The sequence below is a fragment of the Symphalangus syndactylus genome, chromosome 8 (assembly GCF_028878055.3).
Source record: "Symphalangus syndactylus isolate Jambi chromosome 8, NHGRI_mSymSyn1-v2.1_pri, whole genome shotgun sequence".
Taxonomy (NCBI): Eukaryota; Metazoa; Chordata; class Mammalia; order Primates; family Hylobatidae; genus Symphalangus; species Symphalangus syndactylus.
This window is the reverse complement of record NC_072430.2, coordinates 40,195,451-40,217,830: the sequence shown is the minus strand read 5'-3', so window position 1 is coordinate 40,217,830 and position 22,380 is coordinate 40,195,451. Positions and strand designations below refer to the sequence as shown.

The 22,380-nt window shown below is 42.5% G+C and overlaps 1 pseudogene; it reads right to left on the bottom strand.

Moving 5' to 3' along the window:
* Positions 1 to 12,440: 12,440 nt before the first annotated feature.
* The window catches only part of LOC129488719 (histone H1.8-like), a 55,239-nt pseudogene continuing 45,299 nt past the window's right edge, over positions 12,441 to 22,380 (bottom strand).

Here is a 22,380-nt window from a genome sequence, read left to right as displayed (position 1 = left end):
CTGGACTATGGGGGTGAATTTCTCATGAATGGTTTAGCGCCATTCCTCTGGTGCTGTCTGCCAGGTAGTGAGTGAGTTCTCCTGAGATCTGGCTGTTTAAAAGTGTGTGGCGTCTCATTCTCTCACTCTCTTGCTGTCTCTCACTCCTGCTTTCACCATGTGACTTCCACCATATTTGAAAGCTTCCTGAGGCCTCCCCAGAAGTGGATGCCAGCACTATGCTTCCTGTATAGCCTGCAGAACCGTGAGCCAATTAAACCTCTTTTCTTATAAATTATCCAGTCTCAGGAATTTCTTTATAGCAATGCAAGGACAGCCTTCACCATCATCACATCATCATCATCACCATCATCACCATTAACATCTTTATTACCACACCCACAAGCAATCTTCCGTGATCCCTTTCAACAGTGTACAGCAATCAGTGAATCACTGAAGTTTTTTTTTAATTACAAGTCCCCTTAAGAAAATCTGTAAGAGCTTCTTGCATGGCACAGAGCTCTCTTGCATGCACTTTGTTCTTTTTAATCCCTCCTACACTTCATGCATGCTGTAGAGCAAGGCCTCACCAACTCCAACAGACAAATGATGCATTTGAATGAAGCGAGTCATAGGGACTGGGAAGAGCTTCAGGATGACAGCCTGTTTAAAGGGCCAGCCTAAGAAACAGAGGAAGACCATGTCTCAAAAAACTAAAATAAAAATAAAAAAATGAAAAACAAACCAAAAAAATTAAGAGTGGCTGCTTCCCAGCACCATGCAATAGTTGCCATATAGGAAGATGGGCACAGTGAGGCCATAGCATCCAATCTCCAAGAAAATCCAGAAATGGGCCAGGCGCGGTGGCTTATGCCTGTAATCGCAGCACTTTGGGAGGCGGAGGTGGGGGGGATCACCTGAGGTCAGGAGTTCAAGACCAGCCTGGCCAACATGGTGAAACCCCGTCACCACTAAAAAAACAAAACAAACAAACAAACAAAAAAAGCCGGGCATGGTGGTGGGTGCCTGTAATCCCAATTACTTAGGAGGCTGAGGCAGGAGAATGGCTTAAACCCAGGAGGCGGAGGTTGGAGGTTGCAGTGAGCCAAGATTGCACCATTGCACTCTAGCCTGGGCAACAAGAGTGAGACTGTCTCAAAAAAAAAAAAAAAAGAAAGAAAAAGAAAAACCAGAAATGGAGATACTTATCAGTGAAATCTTTCTCTTTTTTTCTTCTGCATCAATCTGTTACAGTGCCTAAAATAGCACTTTGGAGTTGTGTTCCTTGAGTTTTGTAAAACTTTTCTGCCTTAAGGGGTCCCCTGTTGAAAAGCAAATGTCCATGAGGGAGGAGTACATTAGGTCTCAACTGACATCTAAAAAGAAATTTACATGTCAGTCTTTTGAGAGTGAAATCCAAGACAAGAGAGGTGGGGGTGGGGAGCAGGGCTAGAGTAGGGGACAGGAAGGGACCAAAAGACAAACAGGGGAATTCCAAGGGTCTGTTTAACATTACCTACACCCCGGCTTTGCTAAGACTGGCTTTTACTCTGGAAAACGGGATTATTTGCTTTTGAATATCTACATCTTCTCCTTTTCCTCTGTACACTCTCCCCACCCATCCCCTCCAATCTCCTTTCCTCAGCCTTTGTGTGCATGCATGCATATATATACACACACACACACGTGCATACACACACACACACACCAGAAAACTCAGAATTTAAGAAAATATTAGGATAAAAACAGGAGTTGAGGCCAGGCATGGTGGCTCAAGCCTGTAATCCCAGCACTTTGGGAGGCCGAGGTGGGCGGATCACTTGAGGTCAGGAGTTAGAGACCAGCCTGACCAACATGGTGAAACCCAGTCTCTACTAAAAATACAAAATTAGCTGGGTGTGGTGGTGGGGGCTTGTAATCCTAATGTTAGAGGTGTTCGAACCAGAGCGACTCCATCTTGAGTGAGAGCTAGGAAAATGAGGCTGGGACTTGCTGGGCCGCATTCCCAGCTTACAGTTGAAGCTTACAGTTGAAGGAACAAATTGATCATGTTTACTAAATAGATCCACACTTGAGAGTATCCTAATATCCTGATATCTTGGGAACAAAGACATTCCTAATTTTGCTTTAAAGATAATATGATAATATCGATTCTTGCAAAATACTGTCATTAAGAAAATTAATCCTCTATCACAAACCCTTGTAGCAGAGCACATCTCCCCAGGATCTTTTTTATCCTATATATACAGGCATTGTACCTAGGTTGGACGTGTTCCTCCTCTTACTTTCAGGAATGCCCTACTCTGTCTATGGAGTAGCTGTTCTTTTGTCAGAGGTGTGTGAACCAGAGCAACTCCATCTTGAATAGGAGCTGGGTAAAATAAGGCTGAAACCTACTGGGCTGCATTCCCAGATGGTTAAGGCATTCTAAGTCACAGGATGAGATAAGAGGTCAGCACAAAATAGAGGTCATACAGACGTTGCTGATAATACAGTTCGCAGTAAAGGAGCCGGCCAAAACCCACCAAACCAAAATGGCCATAAGAGTGACCTCTGCATGTCCTCACTGCTACACTCCCATCAGCACCATGACAGTTTACAAATGCCATGGCAACATCAGGAAGTTACCTTGTATTGTCTAAAAAGGGGAAGCATGAACAATCCACCCCTTGTTTAGCATATCATCAAGAAATAATCACAAAAATGGGCAACCAGCAGCCCTCGGGGCTGCTCTGTCTATGGAGTAGCCATTCTTTTATTCCTTTACTTTCTTAATAAACTTGCTTTCACTTTGCACGGCAGACTCACCCTGAATTCTTTCTTGTGCGAGATCCGAGAACCCTTTCTTGGGATGTAGATTGGGACTCCTTTCCTGTAACACTTTCACCATTTTACTTTCTTAATAAACTCACTTTTGCTTTGCACTGTGGACTCGCCCTGAATTCTTTCTTGTGCATGATTGAAGAACCCTCTCTTGTGGTGTGGACTGAGACCCCTTTCCTGTAACATCAGCTATTCCGGAGGCTGAGGCACGAGAATCTCCTGAACCTGGGAGGCAGAGGCTGCAGTAAGCTGAAACCGCACCACTGCACTCCAGCTTGGGCAACAGAGGGAAACTCCATCTCAAAAAAAAAAAAAAAAAACCAACAACCAAGAATTGGAAAATTACTAGACTGTAATATAAGACAAATATGAAAGGAAAATAAGCTGTGTATATGTGTGCATGAGGATATGTATGGTTTACCACCTTTCAACAATTAATTCCCTCACTATCCTAAAAGAAATCTTTATTAGCACATACTATTAACCAGACTATGTGCTAAGTGCCAAGGATACTAAAATAAGAAAATTGTTAGACATGAGTTCTAAATTTCCCTTCAAAGAATCAATGTCAGTATGTTCAATTCTTTGCCTTCTACTTTTAAACTTCCTGGTAAAGCAACCTTTTCAATCACCTGCTCCACCCTGACTCATTCTGATTACCTGCTCATTCTCCACCCTGACTCATTCCAATTTCCTGCTCTGCCATAACCATTTTCCCTGCCAAACCACTCACCCCGTCACTCTCTTTAAATTAGCCAATCAGAACTAGTTTAGCCTGTGCGGTCTAACACTAACCAATAGGGGAATGACACAGCAACAGGGGCCACGTGTGTCAGGAATAAGACCCCCTTCCCCTCCCTTGTTCGGGTGTGCACTCACCACTGCTCCATCTGTGAGGGCACACCCTTCTATAGAAGTAAATTGCCTTGCTGAGAAGTAAAAAAGAAAATTTTATATTCAAGTGCTATTTCTTTTGCAGCACCGAAACTTTATTTGTAACAGAAGTAATTCTTGTCTTCAAGGATCTCGCCATTTAGGTGGGAACACCAACAAATATACAGTAATGGATAATTTTCTACAAGTTTTAAAAGAGGTGAATCTGTGGGAACATAAATCAAAGGCATACACACCTGTTACTTTGGAAAATGGGTTCTGTGAAAGCTTCATAGGGGAAATGTCCCATAGACTAAATATTTCTTAAAACTTTTAAATTGGCCGGGCGTGGTGGCTCAAGCCTGTAATCCCAGCATTTTGGGAGGCCGAGGCGGGCGGATCACGAGGTCAGGAGATCGAGACCACGGTGAAACCCCGTCTCTACTAAAAATACAAAAAAAAATTAGCCGGGCACGGTGGCGGGCGCCTGTAGTCCCAGCTACTCGGAGAGGCTGAGGCAGGAGAATGGCGTGAACCCGGGAGGTGGAGCTTGCAGTGAGCCGAGATTGCGCCACTGAACTCTAGCCTGGGCGACAGAGTGAGACTCCGTCTCAAAAAAAAAAAAAAAAAAAAAAAAACTTTTAAATTATGCAATGTATTGTACAGAAAATAATATAAATGATGTATACGTACCATTTAAAAATAAACACCTGTGAACCCACCACCCAGCCTAAGAAATAGAACAGCTTCCACATCTTTGAAATTCCTCTCTGACCTCAAATGTTTTGTTTTTCATTCCTTTGTTTTTACTTTTTTCTTCCGGTATATGTGCCACTAAACTATTAATACATACGTTTTTGGTTTGTCTGGTTTTGAGTTTTATGTAAATGGGATAATACAGTATTATTATTCTGAGACATGATTTTTTTACTTGACCATATGTTTTTGAGAATGATCTCTGTTCATATACATAGTTACAGTTTATTAGTTTTTAGTGATATGTAGTTTTCTGTTGTATGAACATACACCCTAATGTATAGAGCTATTTTACCATTGATAACTATTCCATTCTTTTCCATTTTTTTATTACAAACAAAGACACAATGAAAATTCTTCTGTAAGACTCCTGGTAAATATGTTTCCTGCAAGAGGAACTCTTGGATTGTTGCTGAATGCAATTGGCTTGAATATTGATTTTGTGTCCATTAACTGTGCTAAATACTCTTATGAATTCTAAATTTGTATCTGTAAAAAGTTTGGTATTTTTTATAGACATCTATATCATTTGAAAATGGTGGTAACTTTTTTTTCAAATTTTATATACATGTTTTTCTTATCTTACCACAATTATTAAGACTTCTAATATGATATTGTATGTAAGTGATGGTAACTAACATTTAAGTCTAATTCCTGACCTTAAAGAGAATACTTTCAACATTTTACCACTAAGAATGCTTTGTACTTTTCCAAAAATATGTAATTAATTTCCCTGTTAGGTTAAAGATGATTCCTTCTATCCATCATTTGCTAAGTTTTTTATCATGATCTAATTTTTAATATTGCCAACAGTTCTTCACTTAAAAAAACTGTATGTTTACTCCACCTTTAATCTGTTAATATAACGCATTACCTTATTCAGTGGTCTAACATTAAGCCAACTTTTCATTCTTATGATAAGACTAACTGGTCATTATCTGTGTTAATGCATATAGCTGGAATTAGTTTGTATTAAAGTATAGTATTTCAAATTGTCTCAGAGCCTTTTAGTCCTAGCCAGCAGTGCTTTTGCCAATGCAGTTCTCATAAAGACTTTGTGGGTTTCCAGTTTATCTGATTCTGGTCAGCTTCATGCCACAGATCCACACTTGAAATTCTTTCCTAGATAGCCTCTTGCTAATTTTGGCAAACTAAATCCCTTTTATCTAGTTGAAAGGATCTACTAGGAGCCACCATAAATCTTTCCAAGGTCTTATCTAAGGATCCCATAGTTACACTCTTAACTAATTCTTTACCCTGAGGCCATTACTTACTTTGAAAGTAATTTACTGGCTTGAAGGACCAGAATTAAGAAGTAGTTTTGGTTTTCAACCCATTACTTTCTGACTTCTCTACAGTTATTTCAACTCTTGTTGCAAACTGAACAATTCTTTCTTTAGCTGATCTCTCTCTTCCCATACCTTATCATAGGCAGCTAAAACATTCTAAAACACTTTGAACATTCTTCCCGGAAATCACCTTGCCAATGTCCGCAAGTTTATTAGATTTATTATACAGTTACCATGGGCAACAACAGCTTTGTCAAATGTTACTACTATTCAACACAGATCCTCAATTTCCCAGCCTTCTAGAGCAGTTTCCTCATTACATTCCAGCCTCCACAACTGTTTATTTGCAAATTTTCCAAGCTTTGGAAATAGTTCCCTCGCTGCTTTTCTATCCTCTGTTTGTCACCCAGTCCTAAAGACAATGGCTCATGTTTTAGGTTTTTAGTTCAGCAGCACCCCATTTACAGGTGTCAATTTCTCCATCAATCAGCTTCTGTTGTATAACAAACCACCTCAAAATTTAGTGGCTTAAAACAACAATCATTTGTTCAGCTCAGAATGTTGTGGATCCACAATTTGGGCTGGATTTAGCCAGTAGGTTCATCTGCTGGTGTGGGCTGGGCTCACTCATGTTTCTATGGCCAGCTGCTGGTCAGCTGGATGACCTGTTTCCAATGCTTACCTGGCTGGCCCTTGGGGCATAGAGACAATTGAGCCCTATATCTATCATTGGAAGACAAGCCAACAGAGGCTTCTTCACACGGCAGCCATGGCAAGGGTCTCTAGAGCAATAAGAAAGACTGAATGCACAGGTGCTGTTCACATTTCTGCTTATGTCTTATTTGCTAATGTCCTACTGACAATAAGGATTACAACATGCTTTCTTGATTCATCCTTTTTTCTCTCAGTCTATTTATTTTCCTTTTTTCAGCTTTAGAGGTATGATTGACAAAAATTGTATATATTTAAGTAAAATGTTAGTATTAATTATAGTCACTAGGCTATATGTTAGGTATCTAGAACTAATTCATCTTATAACTGCAGATTTGCACCTTTTGACCAGCATTTCCCATTTCCCCCACCTCTCTCTCCTGGAAACCATCATTGTACTCTGTGTCTCTGAGTTCTACTTTTTTATGTGTAAGTGAAATCATGCACTGTTTGTCTTCCTGTGCCTAGCTTATTTCATCTAAATGTGATATATTTCATTTAAAATGTGATATATATGTGTATATATGTACATATATACACATATATCACATTTTGAAAATCCATTCATCCATTGATGGATACTTGGTTTGTTTCTATATCTTGGCTATTATAAATAATGCTGCAGTGAACATAGGAGTGCAAATATTTCTTTGATATAGTGATTTTATTTTCCATGAATACATATCCAGAGGTAGAAATGCTAGAACATATGATAACTATATTGTTAACTTTTTGAGGAACCTTTGTACTGTTTTCCAAATGACTGTACCAATTTACATTCTCACAAGAATGGGGAAGGGTTCCCTTTCCTCCATATCCTCACCAACACCTAGTATCCTTTGACTTTTTAATAGTAGCCATCCTAACAAGTTTGAGGCAGTATCTCCTTGTGGTTTTGATTTGTATTTCCCTGATAGAGATATTGACCACTTTTTTTATGTATCTGTTAGCCATTTGTATGTTTTTCAGAAAATTATCAATTGCCTATTTTTTTAATTTTTCCCTTTTTTTTTTTTTTTGAGACAGGGTCTCACTCTGTCACCCAGGCTGAAGTGCAGTGATCCTTCCACCTAAGCCTCCCAAGTAGCTGGGACCACAGGTGTGCACCACTATGCCCAGCTAATTTTTGTGTTTTTGTAGTAACAGGCTTTCACCATGTTTCCCAGGCTGGTCTTTGCCCATTTCAAAATGCAGTTATTTGAGGGTTTTTTCTACTGAGTTGAATAAGTTCTTTATATGTTTTGGATATTAACCCCTTATCAGATATATGGTTTGCAAATATTTTCTCCCATTATGTGAGTTGTCCTGTCACTTTGTTGACTGGTTCTTTTGCCATGTAGAAACTTTTAGCTCGATGTAGTCCCATTTGTTTATTTTTGTTTTGATTGCCTGCTTTTGGTATCATATCCAAAAATCATTGCCAAGACCACTGGAGATTTTCCTCTATGTTTTCTTTTAAGGATCTTATATTTTTAGGTCTTAAGTCTATACCTTTAATCCATTTATAGTTGACTTTTGGTGTATGGTGTGAGATAAGGATCTGATTCCGTTGTTTTTGGTTTGTTTGATTTTTCAAGTGGATATCCAGTTTCCCTAAAACCATTTATTGAAGAGACTATCCTCTCTCCATTATATATTCTTGCTACCTTTGTCAAAGATTAGTTGATCACATATGCATCTGTTTGTTCCTGAACTTTCTATCCTGTTCCATTGATCTATGTGTCTGTTTTTATGCCAGTGCCAAACTATTTGATTGCTATAGCTTTGCAATATGATTTGAAATCAGAGAGTGTGAAGCCTCCAGCTTTGTTTCTGCTCAAGATTACTTTGGCTATTTGGTGTCTTTTGTGGTTTCATACCAATTTTAAGATTATTTTTTCTATTTTTGTAAAAAAAAGTCATTGGAATTTTGATGAGATTGCATTGAATCTATACATCACTTGAGTAGTATGAACATTTTGACAATAGATTCTCCTATGAATTTGTCTGTTACTATTAACTGTTATATGTGTCTCTTCTTGGATAAATGCAAGAACTTCAGAACGTGTTAAATCCATTCCCCCTCCTGATTTATAGGCCATTGTTGTAATATATTTTAATTCCATATATATCTCAAAATGAGTAAGTTCTATTATTATGATGTCAATATTTATTTAGATTTATCCACTAGTTATCATTTTCATTGTTCTTTATTCCTTCTGACATCTCTGAGCTTCTTCTGGAAAAATACCTTTTGCTTTGTTTCAGGTTTTGTGGTGACACATTCTCTGAAGTTTACTTGTTTGTTTGTTCTTTAAGTTTTACTGAGCTATAGTTGACTTATAATAAACTGCTAATATGTAAAGAGTTTGATATGTTTTGACACATGTACACATCTGTGAACCTATCACTGCAATCAAGATAATAAACATAGTCATCACCTCCAAAGCTTCCTCATACCCCTTTGTGATCTTGTTCTCCTTTTATTGCTGAGTAGTAGTCTATCATAAATATGCCACAGGTTTTTTTATCCACTCACTTATTTGTGGCCATTTGAATTTTTTCCAATTTTAAGCTATTATAAACAAAGCAGCAGTGAACGTTTATGTGCAAATTTTTGTATGCACATAGGCTTTCATTTCCCTTGAATAAATATCTAGGAGGGAAATGGGGCTGGTGTACGTGTAAAGTTTTAGAAACTGCACAGCTGCTTTCCAAAGTGGTTGTATCATTTTACATTCCTCACAAGGTCTGAGAGTTCCAGTTGCTCCACATTCTTATCAATACTTTCTAATTTTAGCCACTCTTAAGAGTTGTGGTATCTCATTGACATTTTAATTTACATTTCCTTAATAATTAATGATGTTGACAATCTCTTCATGTGTTTGTCATCTGTGTATCTTTGGTGAAATATATGTCCAATTTTCTACCCATATTTTTATTGTTTGTTTTGTTACCACTGAGTTGATTTTTTGTTTTGTTTTGCTTTTTTCAGATAGGGTCTTATTATGTTGCTCAGCCTGGACTGGAACTCCCAGGCTCAAGTGATCCTCCCACCTCAGCCTCCCACATAGCTGGGGATTGCCCGTGCACACCACCATGCCTGACTTCCTATTATTGAGTTTTGAGGGTTCATTAAGTAATCCAGCTACAGGCTTTTATCAGATACGTGACTTGCAAATGTTTTCTCCCAGTCTGGCTTTATTTTTCATTTCCTTAACAGTATATTTTGAAAAGCAGAAATTTTTTTGTAAAGTTTAGTTTATCAATATGTTGTTTTGGGTCACATTTTCTTGCTTCTTTGCATGCTTAGTAAATTTTGCTTGGATGCCAGACATCTTCAGCAAATAATGCCACTTTATACTAAGCTTTAAATCAAGTCATATAAGTCCTCCAACATTACTCTTCTTTTTCAAAATTATCTGAGCTGTTCTAGTTGTTACACTTCCATATGGAGTTTAGAATCAGCTGATCATCTCCAGGTTTGGCTATAAAAATAAAGGAACCATGAACAATCATACACAGGTTTTTGTGTGGACATGTTACAGTAGGTAGCTAGTCAGATATAAGCAAGGCAGGAGAGGATTCCCCCCATCACACACACACCAGGAATGTCAGGCATCCATCAGGTGATGATTAGGCAGTTGCCAGCTGTCTCTCTAAAATAATATTTGGTCACAGCTTGCCCCAGGGAAAGGCAGTGTCCTGATAGACAGAAAAAAACCTGAAACTGGTGATCAGCAGCTTCCTGATAAGATCTCCAGAATTGGGCGAGTGGGCTCAAGCATGTGCACTAAGAGGCAAAATGGCAGAGTTAACTCTAGGAATGCTAGACTGATAAGGGAAGAATGCTTCAAGTGAGCATGCGTACAACTCCAGCAAACACACTGCGCATGCACCCCCTCCCAAGTGCTACCAGGCCACTACACATGCTTATAGCTCATCACAAGGGAAGAATCAGGAAAAAAGCCAGGCAAGACCCTGAACGTATGCCAAGGTATACAACTCCAAGTTAAAGGTCAAACAGTGCACTGGATCTCTCTAGTCGCCTGCTTGGCCCTCTTCCAAGTGTACTTCACTTCGTTTCATTCCTGCTCTAAAGCTGTTCAGTAAATTTTCACTCCTGCTCTAATACTTGCCTCAGTCTCTCCCTTCTTATGCCTCTCCATTGAATTCTTTCTTCTGAGGAGGCAAGAATTGAGGTTGCTGCAGACCTGTATGGATTTGTGGTTGGTAACATACTTTGGTGCCACATGACTCAGATACATTCTGCTGCTAACAGACGTAAGTTTTTATTTCTCTGGGATAAATGCCCAGGAGTGCTATTTCTGGGTCATATAGTAAGTATATGTTTGGTTTTTTAAAAAACTGATCAAGTATTTTCGAGCGGCTATACAATTTCACATTCCCACCAGCCATATATAGATGATCCAGTTTCTGCATCCTCACCAGGATTTGATATTGTCACTTATTTGCATTTGAGCTGTTCTGATAGAAGTGTAGTAATTTCTCATTGTGGCCTTAATTTGCATTTCCCTGAGGCCAATGCTATTGAACATCTTTTCATGTGCTTATTTTCCATCTGCATATCTTTTTCAGTGAAATGTCTCTTCATGTCTTTTGCTCATTTTCTGATTAAATTGTTGACTTTTTTACTGTTACAGTTTGAGGGTTTTAAAATACATACTATTGATACTAGTCCTATATGTAGTTTGCAAATATTTTCTCCCAATCTGTGGCCTGTTTTTTATTATTATTATTTTTTTAACAGGGTCTTTTGCAGAGCAAATTTTTTTATTTTGATGGAGTCCAATTTATTAACCATTTCTTACATGAATCATGCTCTTAGCATCATATCTAAGAATTCCTGACCAAGCAAGTAGAATATCAAACTAGAATATATTCTTTCTTAAATCAGACCAACAAAACTGTTGTGTCGATTCAAGTTTGAGTGAGTAAAGTCACGAGAACCAAAAATCCCAGAATTAACTGTCACCATTGTAAATTAATGTTTGTTTTCCACGAACGATGCATTGCTATAAGCAATGTAATACTTCAGAAATGATCTCTCCCTTTCTTATAATGTAAGCTTCTTTGCCAGAAAAAAAAAAAAAAAGATACACTGCTGAAACCGTAGGGAGACAAAACCAGAAAACCAAAGCAAAAACTGAAACAATGTATGAACTGAGTACATAATAGGCTCAGAAAAACAGTCATCAAAGATATTGCAAAAAAAAGAGAAGAATAAAGGAAAGTGTTGTTTCTTTATTAGATGGGGACACAGAGGAAGGAGTAGCAGATAGAAAAAAGCTGCAAAATAGCATTTTGATCTGGTTTGATCTTGATCAACATCAAAAAAATGATTAGGTGCAGAAAAGTTTAGTTAATATATGGACTTGGAGAAAAGAAGAACAAAGTTGCAGATGGCCTGAAACTAGGTAAGTAGCAAAGAAAATTCATTTCAATGGGCTGAGGCCCTGCAAACAGATGATCTTAGGTAATCTTAAGTCAAGTCATTGCCTGTAATTGCAAACTTGACAACTGTGTATGGAATATTATTATAGTCACAGGGATGGCAATTTCAGACACATTCCACATTGTCCTCAGAATGATGCTTTCCAGTAAAAATGTTTGTCCCTAATTGATAGGTAATGAAACTGGGGCCAAAAATCACATCAACTGGAGCTGAAATGCTGGATCTTAGTGCATTTTTCCAGAACACACCTGTGTCTTCCCAGATGGGGAGGTGTGAGTGAGGAAGAGAGACAAAAACACCTTTCAGGATAGCAGGGACCGGAGGTCTGCTGACAGACACAGACACCTGACCCAAGAAGACAGAGAAGAAGAAAGTGCACTGGGCCACGAATCAGAATTAGATCCTGCCCCAACTGCAGCTTACTAGCTGTGTGACCTTGGGGAAAGCTACTCTCCTGCCCTGGGCTTCTTTCTGGGGGCAAGGGGTGGGAAAAAAAAAAATAAAAGTCTTTATTGATAAATAGGTTACAATTAAATAGAGCGGTGGGGGTTTGTTGGGGAATAAAAACTAGGGCAGAGGCTCAATCTCTCTCCATTTCCAACCCGGTGCTAGGCCTCAGCCCTCTGATTGAACACTTTGGATGATGAAGCCTTGATGGACAACCCAGGCTTTCTCAGGCCCTTAGAGGCCTCTGTCTTCCTGGTCAGGTGTGCAGGCACCACCTTGGACCCACTGCCCCTAGCAGGAGAAGCTGCCTTGGTGTTTGGCCCCTGCCCAGCACCCTGGGCAGCTGCCCTTTTAGGGGCCTCGTCCTTGGCCACCACCTTCTTTTTGGTGGGAGAAGCAGCACCATTCTTGACCTTGCTAGCTGTGGGTTTTGAACTCTTCCTCCCAACTTTGATATTCCTGTGAGCCTCAGTGTCTCCTTGGCTGCTCCTGCTGCCTTTGGCCTTTGACTTCTTGCTGAGCCCATTGGCACAGGAAGAGGCCTACCTAGCTTTGGCTTTGTGGGAGGCCTTGCCCAGCTTTGCCTTGGTGTCCTCAGCCTCACTGCCTTGCTAGGGGGGCTTCTCCTTGACTGTATCTAATTTGGGAGGAGACATCGGCAGCTCTGCTGCCTTTTTCACCTTGCCCGAGTTGGGAGGGTCCTTCTTTGCATCACCTGGTTTCTTGGGGCCCTTTCCCCTGGCCTCATTAGCTGTCCTGGGGGCTGTCCGGGGGGGGCCATCTTCCTAGACTGAATTTTCATCTTGTATTTGGGAATGAATTTGAAGCTGCCAGCAGCCCCCCAGCCTTGGAGTTGAGGGGCCTGGCAAGGAGGCTGAGGTACACGCTGGTGGCCAGGGCCTGCTTCAGTAGGTACTTGAAGAGGAGGATGTCCCCAGGAGAGCCAGTCCTTCCAGCCCTTCCAGACAGAGTGTCTGTGTCCCAGCCTGCTAGGCTGGAGTAGAGGAGGTCAGAAGAGGAGGCAACTTGACCTGTTCTGGGGATTCAGAAGCCAGCCACCCTCCCCAGTCCAGACCCTGGACCCGATTCAGGGTAGCAGGTGCTGGAGGGTAGGTAGCGTGCTAACTGCTGACGGGGACAGAGAAACTGAAAGAGCACTTGGCCATGAATTGGAACTAGACTGCCCCAGCTCTGCAGCTTACTAGCTGTGTGACCTTGGGGAAAGCTACTCTCCTGCCTTGGGCCTCGGTTTCCTAGTAAAATGAGGGGACTGGACCAGATAACCTTTGCTATTCCTTCACATTCTAACAATCTATGATCCTGGCTATGATTTGAAAACTCAGAGGGATTCTAGGAAAGCTTATGAAAGACTACAATGTTCTTTTTTCTTTTTTTTTTTTTTTGAGACAGTCTTTCTCTGTCGCCCAGGCTAGAGTGCAGTGGCAGTGACCTCGGCTCACTGCAACCTTTGCCTCCCAGGTTCAAGCAATCTTCTTGCCTCAGCCTCCCGAGTAGCTGGGATTACAGGCATGCACCATCACACCTGGCTAATTTTTGCATTTTTAGTAGAGACGTCATGTTGGTCAGGCTGGTCTTGAACTCCTAACCTCAGGTGATCCACCCACCTCGGCCTCCCAAAGTGCTGGGATTACAGGTGTGAGCCACCGTGCCCAGCCCAGTGTTCTGTTTATAGAGCAAATACAGATTTTTCACTATTTCTGCTGCTTTGCCCAACATCCCTCTCATCTGCTCTTTTGGGGGTGATGTCCTTCTCAGAGTCCATGGGATTCTGTTGAGGCTGCCAATCAGAGTGCTGGGCCCTAGCCCTGGCCACACTGATTGGCCTAAGAGTTGATTACTAGACCCAAGAAGACCAATCACAATCTTTCCCTGAATGTGTTTGTGTGGATACAAGGAAAAAAAGAGAACTCACTTCTCGGGTTGCAGAACCAATACAAACCTGGAGATGTGTGCTCCCTACCATCCCCTCCCTCCCGGTGTAGACACGTCTTCATCTTTCCCCCCATCATGGAGGCTCATCTAGAGCAGAAGAGAGAAGCGGAGGCAGGAGCTGGCAGGAAGGAGGGAGGTCGGGCACTGGCCTTACTACGGGAACATGTCAGATGTCAGATTCCCCGTATTTGGAGGGGGTGTTTATTTCCTGTGGCTGTCTTCACAAATTACCACAGCTTGGTGGCTTAAAACAGCAGTCATCTGACCAGGCGCAGTGGCTCACGCCTGTAATCCCAGCACCTTGAGAGGCCGAGGTGGGTGGATCACCTGAGGTCAGGAGTTCGAGACCACCCTGGCCAATATAGTGAAACTCCGTCTCTACTAAAAATACAAAACTTAGCCGGTCATGGTGGCACATGCCTGTAATCCCAGCTACTCGGGGGGCCGAGGCAGGAGAATCACTTGAACCCGGGAGGTGGAGGTTGCAGTGAACTGAGATTGTGCCATTGCACTCCAGCCTGCAGGACAAGAGCGAGACTTCGTCTCAAAAACAAAACAAAACGAAACAAAACAAAACAAAAACAGCAGTCATCTCTTCTCTCACAGTCCTGGAGGCCAGGAGTCTGAAATCCTTATCACTGGGCCAAATTCAAGGTGTGAGCAGGGCAGAGCATTCTCCAGAGGCTGGAAGAGAGAATCCCTCCTGTGCCTCTTCTAGCTTCTGAGGGTGGCTGCATCCTCAGCTTATGGCCACATTGCTCCAATCTCTTCCTCTGTGCTCACATTGCCGCCTCCTCCTCTGTCAGTGTCAAATCTCCCTCTGCCTCCCTCTTTGAAGAACACTTTGATGGCATTTAGGGCTCACCTAAATAATCCAGGATAATCTTCCCATCACAAGAATCTTAATTTAATCACATCTGTAAGACCCTGTTTCTTTTTGTGTGTGTGTGATGGAGTTTCGTTCTTGTTGCCCAGCTGGCAATGCCATCACGGCTCACTGCAACCTCTGCCTTCCAGGTTCAAGTGATTCCCCTGCCTCAGCCTCCTGAGTAGCTGGGATTACAGGCACCTGCCACCACGCCCGGCTAATTTTTTGTACTTTTAGTAGAGATGGGGTTTTACCATGTTGGCCAAGCTGATCTCGAACTCCTGACCTCAGGTGATCCACCCGCCTCGGCCTCCCAAAGTGCTGGGATTACAGGCGTGAGCCACCGTGCCCGGCCCTACTTTTGATTTTTTTGCTGTCATAGACAATCCCATGATGAACATCCTCACTTGAGTGGCTAATTGTTTCCTTAGGAAAGATTCTGAGACGTGGAGTTACTAGGCTGATGTGGAGACCCTTTAAAAAGCTCTAGATAAGGCTGGCTGTGGTGGCAAAATGCTGTAATCCCAGCTCCTCAGGAGACCCAGGCGAAAGGATCAGTTGAGGCCGGGAGTTGAGATCAGCCTGGGCCTTATCCACACAAAAATTGGCCAGGTATGGTGGTACCTACCTGTAGTCCTGGCTACCTGGGAAGCTGAGGCAAGAGGCTCTCTTGAGCCCAGGTGTTTGAGTTTACATGATTGCGCCACTGCACTCCAGCTTGGGTGACAGAGACCCTGTCTCTAAAATAAATAAAATTAAGAGCTCTAGATAGATAAATATTGCTAGGTGTCTTTCCAGAAAGATAATACCAGTTCGCATTCCGACAAAATTGTCCTAGTACTTTTGTCACTGTACATACTACATTTTATAAACATTTGTCAATTTGATTGATAAAAATTATGTCTTATTTTAATATGTATTTCTCTGATTACTAGAGGGTGAATCTTTTTTGTAGCTGAATGGCATTTTTATTTCTTCTATAAATTATAGTCCACTGCTGTTTTTCCCCATTCAATTTTAGTGCTGCCCTCATGGATTGATAACCATTTTGTCATATTTGTGCAGACAGCTTTTTCTTGTTTGCCATTTGTCTTTTAGCTCTGTTTATGAGGATTTAGCATTTTTCAAAAGGAAAATATCCCTGCAAACTGATGAGTCCCGAATGTTATTTTTTTTACCTGGATGAGTTTCTGCTTTGCTTCCAGAAATTGTTTCTGTGCCTGAGGCAGGGGGCTGGCAGGGGTTGGAGGGGCAGGGTCGGGGCTCAGCCCTCCTGGTGCAGGGGCAGGCCCATACTCCTGGGATCCCAATTCAGCCTCACAAACTTGAAGCTAAAGAACTGCAAATGGTTCTTTAGACTGGCCGCCACCTCCATTTTATGGTATCTCTCTCTCTCTCTCTGCCTCTCTCTTTTTCTTTCTCTCTCTGTTTCTTTCTTTCCTTCTTTCTTCTGGGGGCTGTGAAGGTGGTTCATTCCCAGGATTTACAAGGTCTAAAAATCAGTTTTGAAAAAACAGCTCCAGGCGTGGTGACTCACGTTTGTAATTCCAGCACTTTGGGAGGCTAAGAGGCAGGTGGATCACTTGAGGTCAGGAGTTTGAAACGAGCCTGGTCAACATGGTGAAACCCCATCTCTAGTAAAAATACAAACATTAGCCAGGCATGATGGCACATGCCTGTAGTCCCAGCTACTCTGGAGGCTGAGGCATGAGAATCACTTGAACCCAGGAGGCAGAAGTTGCAGTGAGCCAAGATTGCGCCACTGCACTCCAGCCTGGGCGACAGAGCGAGACTCCATATAAAACAAAACAAAAAACAGTTCCGGCCAGGCACAGTGTCTCATACCTGTAATCCTTCTAATCCTAGCACGTTGGGAAGCTGAGGTAGGAGGATCCCTTGACCCCAGGAGCTCAAGACCAGCCTGGGCCACATAGGGAGATCCTGTCTCTATTTAAAAAAATAAAATAAAAGCGAATTCCCAGAAACACACCCAAGTTTCCCCTTCCCTTTAAAAATTGATGCATTTCTGGAAAAGGCATCTCATGTGGGAAGGAAGGTCCTGCACGTCGCCATGCAGAACCCCACTGCGAGCACACACAGATGTACCACAGTTGGGCCCTACTCCGCAGCCCTGCCCCGGGGGAAGAGCCTGTGGGGTTTGCTGTCACTATTGTTGTTCATTTGCTTTTTGGTGCTTTGGTAAATTGTGTCCTATATACGTGTCTGAGTATACAAAGATAGTCCCTGACCTGCATTCTGAAGTGATGGGGCCGACGAACAAGTGGGCTTTTGATCTAACAAGTTGGGTCCCCAAGCTGAGAGCCAGAGTTTAATCGCTCAGGGCATGAAGAAAGATTTTAAAAGCCATAAAGGCAGAAAGAGGGAAATAGAGGAAATGGGTGCCTGGCACCTGAAGAGAAACTGAGGAAAGAATGACGAGGTTTGAAGGAGATTCTAGGAATTTTACCATGAGGTATGCAATGCAGACCTTCTCCCTCATCTGGATGAAAACGAGGGAAGTCCCCATTCCCCACAAGTGCCGTTGGAGCTGGGCCATCAGATCAGATGAAGAGGTAAGAACAGCCTCGCAGTGGACGCAGGGTGAGCACCAAGGGAGCGGGTGGAAGGCCAGCCAAGTCCAGGCTGCAGAGCCATGGGGCACTGGCGGCAGTGAGATAGCTGCTCTGTGTGACCAGGCTGGGGTGGCAGTGCTCTGGGTCACCTGCCTGCACTGGGCTGGATGGCGAGATGACACCTTCATCCCTCTTTCAGCCACACTGTCCAGAGTGAGCTCACGCCTTCATTATATCTCACCTGGAACATTCCAGCAGCCCTTCACTTGTCCTCCCCCACACACCAACATGATCTGTCTGAATCACAAATCTGATCCTACTTCTCTTTGATGATAACCTTTGATATCTCCCCACGTGCCAGCCTTTCCTGTGTATTCAAGACCCAGGGACAAGGCCCCGTCCCCGTTCCCCTCCCTCAGGGTTTCTTCCCTGTTCACCTCTGCTCAGCCACACAGGGTCAGCCCTTGACAACCTTCATACCCTTATACACGCCCTTCCCCTTTTGCTGCCTCAGGAACTCTTATTCATGTCCCATCTTAAATGCCTAATGCCTGGATCTCCCTGGCAAGTTTATGCACTCCCTTCTCTGGGCTCCCAAAGCACATCAAACCTACGTGGATTCCTGTAAAGGGAACAGGTAAAGCCTTTGAGTACTTCCCACACACCAGGAACTCAGCTAAGCACTTTCATACATTAGCTCATTGAATCCACAGCCCTAAGAGATCAGTCCCACTGTTAATCCATTTATGAATGAGGAGATTGAGGCCCAGAGAAGTTACACGCCTGGCCCAAGGGCACACAGCTAGAGCAGCCGACCTGGGATTTAAGGCCTCTCACATTGTAACTGGGCAGTTTCACTTCAAAATGCATTTTAAAACCTTTCTCCCCATTTGTCTTTCTTCCCTAGTCTTGAGACATAACCTCGAAGCAAACGGTAGAAGCCTTTTCCCTTAACCTTAGACTCCACACCCCTCCCCTTTCCCACTATATACTCTCTTCACCTTTATCTAACTGTATGCTAGTATCTAATGATGTGCTTACTTAGAAGTTCCAGGGGTTAATCTTGAGACAGACAGACCAAGCCTGGAGACCCAGCTGCAGAATTCCAGCAATTACCTCCAGGCAGCTACTCAACAATCCAGCTATTGTTGAGATGATGCCAGCCCGAGTTCCAGGTGGACCAAGACCCAAGACAGCCACCGAAACAAGACACACAGACCTTGTACTCAACACACATCCTGCCTGCCTCCCAGATCAAGTTTCCCTTTTTAAGCTCTTGCCTTCTCCCCAGAAACTCTAAGTGGTTACTTTGGATATGACTCTGATCATCTTCCCCATTGCTAGTTTTGATAAAGTAACTTTCTTTCTACTATACCTCGCCCTTGTTATTGGGCTTTGCAAGCAGCCAGCGATCAGACCTGTATTCCATTACAAAACCATCCCATTATGTGCCTCGAAGTACTTCCCATGTGTCTTAAATGTGTCCACATCAGTAGCTCCCAAACCCGTTTAGCCTCAGGGTGACCTGTGGGCCCTGCTCAGATGTAGGGAAACAGAAGCTCTTGGGGTAAGGCCCAGAGTCTGTCACTTTTAAAAGCTGTTCAGGTGAGAGAGGCTCAGCCAGGCTTAGGGTGACGAACTATCCTGGTTTGTTTGGGACTGTGGGGTTTCCTGGGAGGTAGCAAACCCCTGGGCAAACTGGAACGATCTGGTCTCCCAGGTAGGAAGTTCAGACGTGACTCAAGCATCAGTCTCCTCTCAGGATGCTCAGCTCCCTGCGCCTGGGAACGTTTCAGCACCCAACACAGTGTCTGACACACACGAGGTGCTCAGTAAGTAGAGAACCGTGCCTTGCACCTGAAGCTCAACAAACTCGAACAGTTTTCTTCAGCTTTAGGCTCAACTGGAAAATAGTCTTCAGGGGCCTTGAACATGGGGTACAGGTGAGAGAGTCAGCGGGCACAGCCCTGATCTTGTTCTGTACCACCTCACACCCCTCATCCTCAGAAACCAGTCTGGATTAGGGACAACCCGGTGGCTGGGGTCAGCTGGCAGGCAGCGGGGCAGGGTGCTGCTCCCCAGAGACCGGTAAGTGATCCCTGTTCTTCCCAGCCATGCCTGAGCCATATGCACCTCCCAAGGAGCCTCAAAGAGTGGGCAATGTCCATGAAGGCTGGGCTCTTGGTGAACGCTGGTCACCAAGCATTCACCAAGATGTTCATACAAATGGGGAAATGAGTCCCATCGAAGACAATTTGTATATGTTGTTTGTAAAGAAGGAAGTGACATCTTTGCCCAATGAATATGCTGCAGATGTATTTTCCCAGGCGGTCCTTGGTCTTTGGACTATGTATGGTATTCTTTTCCCACAATGATGTTTAAAATGTTTTGTAAGTCATATACTATCAATCTCCTTTCTTTGGGGTTTTATGCCCTGCTGAGAAAGCTTCCCCCACTTCTTGATTTCTTCTAGAATTTTCACAAATTTTGGGGTACAAAAGGTAGGTTAGGGATCTAGTATTTCTTTCCTCCCAATTAGGCCCAGATAGAAGAGATGACTTCTCCAAAGTCAGAGTGGGTCTGGTGTCTGCTGGGACAAGGGTACCCCATCCAGAGCTCACCTCCCTGTCACTACCCCAAGTCTGAATAAAGATCTCTTCTTTAACCAGTCTCTTCAGAAGGCCTCAAAAGAATAACTGTTTTCCAGGCTCTGAAATTGTGGCAATAATCAATAGCTTAACAACCAAAAATGTCCAGGACCAGATGGATTCACAGCCGAATTCTACCAGAGGTACAAGGAGGAACTGGTACCATTCCTTCTGAAACTATTCCAATCAATAGAAAAAGAGGGAATCCTCCCTAACTCATTTTATGAGGCCAGCATCATCCTCATACCAAAGCCTGGCAGAGACACAATCAAAAGAGAATTTTAGACCAATATCCTTGATGAACATTGATGCAAAAATCCTCAATAAAATACTGGTAAACCGAATCCAGCAGCACATCAAAAAGCTTATCCACCATGATCAAGTGGGCTTCATCCCTGGGATGCAAGGCTGGTTCAACATATGCAAATCAATAAATGTAATCCATTTACAAGACAAAAACCACTGATTATCTCAATTGATGCAGAAAAGGACTTTGACAAAATTCAACAGCCCTTCATGCTAAAAACTCTCAATAAACTAGGTATTGATGGGACGTACCTCAAAATAATAAGAGCTATCTATGACAAACCCACAGCCAGTATCATACTGAATGGGCAAAAACTGGAAGCATTCCCTTTGAAAACTGGCACAAGACAGGGATGCCCTCTCTCACCACTCCTATTCATCAGTGTTAGAAGTTCTGGCCAGGGAAATTAGGCAGGAGAAGGAAATAAAGGGTATTCAATTAGGAAAAGAGGAAGTCAAATTGTCCCTGTTTGCAGATGACACGATTGTATATCTAGAAAACCCCATTGTCTCAGCCCAAAATCTCCTTAAGCTGATAAGCAACTTCAGCAAAGTCTCAGGATACAAAATCGATGTACAAAAATCACAATCATTCTTATACACCAATAACAGATAAACAGAGAGCCAAATCACGAGTGAACTCTCCCATTCACAATTGCTTCAAAGAGAGTAAAATACCTAGGAATCCAACTTACAAGGGACGTGAAGGACCTCTTCAAGGAGAACTACAAACCACTGCTCAATGAAATAAAAGAGGATACAAACAAATGGAAGAACATTCCATGCTCATGGGTAGGAAGAATCAATATCATGAAATGGCCATACTGCCCAAGGTAATTTATAGATTCAATGCCATCCCCATCAAGCTACCAATGATTTTCTTCACAGAATTGGAAAAAACTACTTTAAAGTTCATATGGAACCTAAAAAGAGCCCGCATCGCGAAGTCAATCCTAAGCCAAAAGAACAAAGCCGGAGGCATCACGCTGCCTGACTTCAAACTATACTACAAGGCTACGGTAACCAAAACAGCATGGTACTGGTACCAAAACAGAGATATAGATCAATGGAACAGAACAGAGCCCTCAGAAATAATGTCACGTATCTACAACTATCTGATCTTTGATAAACCTGACAAAAACAAGAAATGGAGAAAGGATTCCCTATTTCATAAATGGTGTTGGGAAAACTGGCTAGCCATATGTAGAAAGCTGAAACTGGATCCCTTCCTTACACCTTATACAAAAATTAATTCAAGATGGATTAAAGACTTATATGTTAGACCTAAAACCATAAAAACCCTAGAAGAAAACCTAGGCAATACCATTCAGGACATAGGCATGGGCAAGGACTTCATGTCTAAAACACCAAAAGCAACAGCAACAAAAGCCAAAATTGACAAATAGGATCTAATTAAACTAAAGAGCTTCTGCACAGCAAAAGAAACTACCATCAGAGTGAACAGGCAACCTATAAAATGGGAGAAAATATTTGCAATCTACTCATCTGACAAAGGGCTAATATCCAGAATCTACAATGAACTCAAACAAATTTACAAGAAAAAAAACAAACAACCCCATCAACAAGTGGGTGAAGGTTATGAACAGACACTTCTCAGAAGAAGACATTTATGCAGCCAAAAAACACATGAAAAAATGCTCATCATCACTGGCCATCAGAGAAATGCAAATCAAAACCA